Below are 8,390 nucleotides of genomic sequence, written 5' to 3'. Positions count from 1 at the left end.
GTCAGTAATTTGATATAATTTTTTTTAGTTGAGATTATACAACCAAATTGAAAGTTGAAGTTTAAGAAAGAGAGAATTAGGGCGAGGAATTGTAATATATATTTTTTTAAATTTAAACACCATACTCACTTTAGTTTTACTTGTTGCTTTAATCAAGCTAATTAAATTTTCAATAATTTTAACTACTTGTACTCGTAAGTCTATTTTGTTGAATTAAAGATTTTTTAATTACCTACTATATGTTTTTTTTAATATAAGTGACAATTAAGTAGCATTAATTTTATTTTCGGATAATATTCTTACTAGATAAATAAATATCTTTAGATTAAGCATTGGTCTCCGCTGCACTCCAACTAGATACCGCAGGCGTAAACGAAAAGTGCGGCAACTAATGCTACGCCGAATAAAGTGTGACGTTGACGTGCCACATGTCCTGTTAAACTTTGCTAATAATTGAAACTAAAATGCCGGGTTGCGTAGTAAGAGTTTGTAAAAATAATACTATAAGGAATAAGAAACACACTGGGATCACATATCATCAGTAAGTATTTTGTATTTTATTAATATCAATGTAAAATAACACGAAGCGATGGTTACAAAATTTGAAACACGCCATTGAGTGTCAAGATTCCACACAAGCATCTAATAGTTGCCGTAATAAAAAGCTATTGTTCTTAGATAGTGCGGTATCTAGTTGGAGCGACTTATTAGCCTAGGCCGACACGGGTCTAACGGGTCACACATCACTGACCAAGCACCTATTTACAATCGGCGTTACGGACAGTCCTAGGGGCAGGGGCTGTCTAACCGAAGATGAAACGGTCACTCATGTAATCCTGGAATGTGCTGGGGTGGCCAACCAACGGGCAAAAACCTTAGTAAATGCACAAACGCAATACAAGTTCGCTCCAGGAATTCTGTGAACACCCCAGGAGTGTTCTGAACTTCGGGTAGGAGCTGGGCTGGTTGGAATGACTGGCGAACACTGCACGCAAAATGGATCCAACTAAGCTGTCTAATTGCGGAAACAGGAGTCCTTTACCAATACCAATCTAGTTGGAGCGCAGCGGACACCAATGTCTCGTAAATTTTATATAATTACTAAGAAGGTCTTAGGATTGCTTCTAACAACGTATCTGAGTCGATATCATTACATTGTGCGATATGGGTTCAGAAATATATACACAGAAAATTATTTCATAATTGTTGGCTTGGAGAGGTGAGAATTGGTCGCGGTGTGCAGGGTCATGTTACGAAACAAACATTACAGGTGCATTGTAATTAGGTTCCTGCTGATGCAGTTTTAATATTATGAAACTTGACGTAACATCTTCTTAGAAATTCTGTTACCAGTACTTTCGGACGATTCATCGTTCAATTCACATTCAAATATTTTTATTCAAAACTAGCTGACCCGACAGACGTTGTTCTGTTCATAATTTATATTAAATGAAGATTTATGAATTTACATAAAAATAATCTGATAGATAGTTAACAACTGTAGTTAATCTATCAACTATGTGTAGCTAAAATTAAGATTCTTTTATCCCTCCTGAGAAAGTTAGAAAGATATAAAAAATCTAAATAATTATTCATTTGAAACTATGCTTTCAATTGGATTTCTGAACGACGGGGGACACATCAAAGGAAAGACAAAATTGTTGTTTTAGATAGATAGATAGGATATAAAATCACTTATTAAAAATCAAAAACCCATTCCAAACGCTATGCCTTAGACGAGAAGAGAACGGGCGCAACAAACTCAGCGGGCTGCTTTTTTTTATAAAATATGGTTACAATGTAAAATCGCACTACAAAATTTATTATTTAAGTCTCTATTCCCAATTAAGAAAGTCATTTATGTTATGGAAACCTTAACCACACAGACGATGATAAAACTAAAAAAAAATATATGATGTACAAAACTTTCACCGAATAAAGTTGCTGCTACGGAACCCTTCGTGGGCAAATCCGACTCGCACTTGGCCGCTTTTTATCAATTCTTTGAATTTCGTACTCAATATATTTGTTTTTTTTACGCCCCACAAAGGACTTCCTAACTTGAATGTAGCCGATTAGTAGCCATTATAAGTTTATGTTTGTTCCTGGCATAATAATAATAAGTATAAGTGTTATGACAGTTATGTGCCTGAACTAATTCAAACTGAATCACGATTGAACCGGTTTTGCCAAAACGATGAGATATAATTGTTATTATAAACACAAAAGGTATTTAACTTAATTAAAAAAATACAAATTCTTTTGTCTCGGTTTTAAAATTAACCGCAGAACCTATAATTTACATGATTGTTCTAACAACCCTAATAAGTTCGCAAAGCCGATTAGTATTATAAATATTGTGTAGGAATTAATTCCGAACTGGTCGGATGATCAGATTATCCTCATCAAACTCGTATCCCACCTCGTCAGGACTAAGAATAAACATATCTGAAGTCCGTCTGTTTATTCGTAATCTATATATATAAAAATGAATTGCTGTTCGTTAGTTTCGCTACAACTCGAGAACGGCTGGACCGATTTGGCTAATTTTGGTCTTGAATTATTTTTGGAAGTCCAGGGAAGGTTTAAAAGGTAAATAAATATGAAAATGCTCGGAATTAAATAAAAACAACGATTTTGATTTTTCTTCAATGTGTCGTCCCCTGTCGTTGAGAAATCAAATTAAAATAATAGTTTAAAATTATTAATAACTAAGTAATTAGAATCTTTGTATCTTTCTTACTTTCTCAGGAGGTAAAAAACTAATTAATTTTAGCTACCTATAGTTGGTAGATTAATTGCAGTTGTTAACTATGATGGCAATACAACGTTTGCTGGATCAGCTAGTATTTTAATAAATTAGTAATATTAATAGATTTTGAAAATTTTGCATAGACCAAATGTAACTTATAGAACGCGTACATGTGACGATTGTTATAAACCCTAACATGGTTAGAATAACTCGGTTCTGAAGCGCAACTTACGGGTTCAACACCGGAGAAGTTCAATGGTACAAGTTTCGCTCTCTGAAATTTGATGGTTATGTTCACTTAAGGCGAAGAGTAAGCAGAAAACACGCAAACATGGTGTTTTTTGACAAGTTTTGTGGTGAAAGTATAGCAATTCGTGCTATGAACACTACTTAATCCTGTTACACATATCCTTCCATCCTTATTTGTAGGTTGCTAATGCTTGCTGTTGGTTATAGTTAACACTGCCGAGCCTTTTTGAACTACCACTTTTCTTCGAAGTTAAACAAGTTTTTGGCATGTCGTGACGCATTTTTTTGGTACTTTTCACAGAAAAGTTATTCTTATAGCTTGTACTTTTTTGTGTAGGTTCATTTATTCAGATTAGTAGTGAATAACGAGGAATGTAAGCATATGAACTGTATTCCACGCAAGAATTTTTAAAATATTGGGTTTGTTACATAGAGGGCGGGCCGGCAGCCGTGAACTCATATCGCTCAAGGTCGCTGGCATTTAGTGTCGCCTTAAGGCTGGGGGCCGAGCCGATAGCCTTGAAGAATCGAGCGGAGCTACAGAATTAGAAGCACTTTTAATATATTACAAATATAATACAATTTCCTTACAGTACTAACAAAACTATGTCATGTTAAATAGTATTGGACTACATTTCATAAAATTTCGTACACTTTTTATCTAGATTGAATAATTAGCATGGCTCCAATTGTAAAAGTTGGGGGTATTTTGGTGATTTTTTTTTTCACACTGTCTATAAAAAAAAGAAATGTAAAAAAAGAATTTTCTTCTCATATTCTGTAATACAATTATGCGCCATTTTGGCCATTTCTTGGGATAGCGGCCTTAACTATCTTGTCACTGGATGTGAAATAATTAACTTTAAATGGTTCCGGTGGCTATACGTGGTGTTCATTATATGAATACAGTCCACTTAATCATACATTCGCCATACAAATGCTGGTTTTGTTCCTAAATAAACAGTCTGTAGTTTTCATTCACTTAACATTCTTAAACTAATTGTGTTACAAATAGTTCATGCCTTATATTACTGTTGTATAATCGTAACGTTATTGCTTAACTACCATACAACAAAAGAAATACTTAGGAATTTGTGTTTAAATCGAAATTAACAAACAACAAATTCACCGTTTTTTGTTAAACAGTGATCTAACAATATCGACGTCTAAAAAGTAGTAACTAAGGTAGGTAAGGTAGTAACTCAAACGTCTTTAAGAACATTATTAACTGAAGTGTACAGGAACAATTAAAGGAACGGAATGCATTTTTTGTCAGCTCTCATCCATCTGTCATCATATTACATTCTAAATCTTCCATATGAATATGATATATTTGTGAGTAAAGAGGTTCTCAATTCGTCGGTATGTTTTTTTTAATGTTTTTTACCTCAGAACTTTCGACTGGGTGAACCGATTTTGATAATACTTTTTTTATTTTGAAAGTCGGTGTCAGCCAAGGTAGGTTTGTAACTATATACATAGTTATGATTGAGGTGAGATGTGCTTCAGTCAAACGCGCAACATGAAAAGGCGAGAGGCGAGAGCGGGCCGCGGCGGGAAGACACCAATTCCAAAAATAACTATAATAGTAACTAGAATTAGATTAATTAATTAGATTATATAAAAATACGCGATTATTTTTATACTTTTTAGTGCACATTATATCTATTGTTTTGGAATAGTGTTTTGGAAGTCGGTTGTTTCTTTTTTGCTAACTTTTTTTTAAAACAAGTGTTCAACAGATTTTGTAATAACACAGCATAAGTATATTGAAATGATTAATTTAATTATTTTTTATTCATTAGTTAATCCTGTTGCTTCCAATTAACTCTTAATGAAAGGTTATGTATTTTATAAGTGATTAATACAAGTTTACAGCGATATTGTATAACTAAGTAAAAGAAATGCTAAAGTATGCAGTAATCATGCCCACATTCACTTTTTACTTTCATCAAATAAAAGACGGGGGAATATAAAAGGGTAAAACCACACAACGGTCACCGCGCAGGTGAAGGTCGCTGGCCTCAGGTTACAGGTTACCGCAGGTAGTAGATCGAGTGACAGGTGACGAGTTGAACTAATTATGTAAACGACATTGAGGTAATACGTACTAGAGAAACTATTTTGAACAATATTTTTTAACACTTTAACCTTAGATTAAGGATTGGTCTCCGCTGCGCTACAACTAGATACCGTACTACCTAAGAACAATCGATTTTTTATTGCGGCATCTTGACACTCAATGACAACGTTGCCGACCATGTCGTATCGTCCCGGAAACACCGCACAAGGAAGCTCTCATTCCACAGCTTTGTAGTACGTGGAAGAAAGCTCCTTGTAAACTGCACTGTGGAATACACATCCATATGGTGGGGATCTTAATTTGTGGCGTGTCGTGCGAAGGGTGAATTCGGAGGCAGGAATTAATTGAAACAGCTGTTCGCAACAACCCCCGTGATAGAAGCCACACAATGAAGCGACGTCTAACGCTTAAGATCCAGCCGTTCACAGAGCACTGGGTCTCCGGCAATTCGAGCTGCTATGCGTTGCACGCGGTCAAATGGAATGATAATATAACACTGGATCGCATCGCTTACAATAATTGTACATTCTAATTTTTATATTATGAATGTTATACACGTTACAATCCTTTAAAAGTATTTTGTGTAAACTTGCAAAGAAAATACTAATATTTTGTGAAATTTTAATTATTGTTATTATCGAACCAATAAAATATCACTAAAATTTAATGCATATTCGGTCTGGTACGAACACCCGCGGTGAACCATTCGAGTATGATTCTTAAAAAAAAATACTTTTATTAACATCGTATAAAAATACGTGGCAATAAACGATGTTCCATAATCGAACACGTATGACGAATCAGTTATATTTTAACGACACGTAAACCAGATTTAATTGACCTTTAAATTGTGTTTTGATGAAATATGTATCTCTTGTAACAGTAACAATATTTTTATGATATAAAAACATCAATTCTTTATTACAGCGAGTTATTTTTATGACATTAACGAAGTTTAACCGTTTAAAATAAAACATTAACTGTATTCTATTAACGATTCTCTGTTATTTCAAATCTTGAAATTTATGATAGTTAATTTCGAAGATACGTTAATATGTATGTAAGACAAAGATGTAATAGATAAAATGCTTGTAAAATATATCTTGTACTTTGTCCATGACACGGTAATACATGCATTCGGGCAACGAAACTCTGATAATTAAAATTCCGGACAAATCAGACATAAACACACGCAAAGGTGGAAATATAGTGATAGTTAAGATAATATAGTTTGTGATATTGAAAACCAAGTTAAAACATAAGTCGGACACACTCAGGAAGAGTTCCGTACCTTTCTTTTTTTTACTTTATTCGACAAAACAACAATATTTATGCACAAATGTAAAAATATCAACAAGGAGACTTAAAACGAAAAGACACATAGCAAAAATATCAATAACTGGCATGTACAAAAGATTTAGAGACATACAGATCATTTAAAGTAGTGTAACAAAAATAATAGTAATTACTACAAATTAGCCCCCATCCGCAGGGAGTCAATGACATTACGACGAAAGCAGGTTGATGTGGAATTAAATAAATTGAGTTGCTGATTAGTTTGAGAAACTGTAACTTTTAAATGCTTTCGTGAAAGAATCATTTTTGAGCTGATATTTCTATTGAATTCTCTGCGCTCTTCATTTTGTTGTTATTGAATTAGATTGAAGCGTCACACTGGTAAAGTACATCTTATCAAGAAAATTATGAACGTTCCTACAACAAAATTCCAAGCAAAATATATCTATCCCTAAATAAATTTAAAAAGTACGTAAAACTAAATTTGATCGTAAAGGCCATTTGTAAGATATCACATTACTTAACTTTAGTTTTTATTATTTGATTTTCTATGGGCAATTGGCTAATATTAGGGGTGAAAGCATAGAAATCTTAATAAGATTAGATAATCTTAAGATTTCTATGGGTGAAAGTATGAATTTGAAATTGCCAATTAGTACTGAAAATTTAAAATTCGTTTTTATTTTATTATATTTAAAATATTTATTTATATTACTACTATTATCTATATATTGCTTGCCAACTTATAAGAAGGTCATTTATGACTTTGCGTAATCGTAATTATAATATAACTGTGGTAATCTAGATTCGACAAACTATGTGAAAGCACTTTATACTGCCTCCTGTGAAGAAATCTTTTTATCACGTAGAAAATTGTCCAAATCACGAAAAACATGGTAGTCCGAGGTCTGGCGAATACGGAGGGTGACGAATCGTTTTTAATTGCACTTCCTCGTGCTAGTGCGTCGGTTTAAAACGGTTTCTCGTGCTGTATGAAAAATAAAACGGCAAATTCATACTTTAACCCTAATTACATACTGTATAAAAAATTTCAGTTATCTAACCAGTGCAGTTCATAGGATACAGCCAACAGACAGACGGATGGACTGTAGTAAAACGGTCCCATTCCATTACCTTTCGGATACACTACTGCAAATAGTCGTAGAACATAGATGACTTAGTATGTGTAACTGTAATTATAATACCTACTAGAAATAAAAACTGATTTTTTTTAATATTTCAACGGGATCTATTTTTAACCGACTTCAAAAATGATCGTTATCGAGTATATTATTGTGTATGTACACCGATTACTCTGAGATTTATGATAGTCGTATAATCTTTGAAGTCGGTGCCTTAAACTTAGAATAGGTATAATCTATCAATAGGTAGCACATTTAAATAATAGTATTTTATTAATATTAAAGGTAAAGGTTTGCATAAGAGGTGTATTAAATTAATTTTTTAGTTATTAATTGATACTTTTCAGTTTTTGAAGTCGGTTTATTTAAACGTAGTTTTTTTGTATAATATTTTAACGATTATCACATTACAATGTTCTTGCTTAAGCTTTACGAATATTTTTTTAGATTCCAAAAATTTTTATTTAATTTTTAAGATATTTGAAAAAAACACAATTCTTTTCAGTGTATTGTTAATATAACTTTTGCAAATTTTTCGAGAGAAACTTAATTTTTGTCTAAAATAATTTATCGTTATATCGAAAAGAATGGCACCTGGTTTATTATTATTACGATATTATTATTATATTATATTATTGTTACGATGATAACATCATTTATTTCTCGCGAAACAGCTTGCTTTACAACATACAGTCTTCATCAAGTATTTTATTACAATGTTTGTCTATATATTAATCCTTAGATCTTATTATTGTAGTCATGAGATATTGTAGGTTAATTCGTGCTGAAAACAAATAATTAATGAACTTAATTCATAATGAAAATTGATATAGAGAAGAAGTGTAGAATGCTAAAACGAAAAATATTT

The 8,390-nt window shown here is 32.6% G+C and overlaps 1 protein-coding gene across 1 annotated transcript in view; it reads left to right on the top strand.

The window, feature by feature from the left end:
- Nucleotides 1-8,390, top strand: part of LOC126967724 (tafazzin) — a 164,053-nt gene that overhangs the window by 12,557 nt on the left and 143,106 nt on the right. The gene's annotated exons all lie outside the window — the stretch shown is intronic.

The sequence above is a fragment of the Leptidea sinapis genome, chromosome 13, assembly GCF_905404315.1.
Source record: "Leptidea sinapis chromosome 13, ilLepSina1.1, whole genome shotgun sequence".
Lineage (NCBI taxonomy): Eukaryota > Metazoa > Arthropoda > Insecta > Lepidoptera > Pieridae > Leptidea > Leptidea sinapis.
Note: the sequence above shows the minus strand (reverse complement) of the source record. Positions and strands in the feature narration are given on the sequence as shown.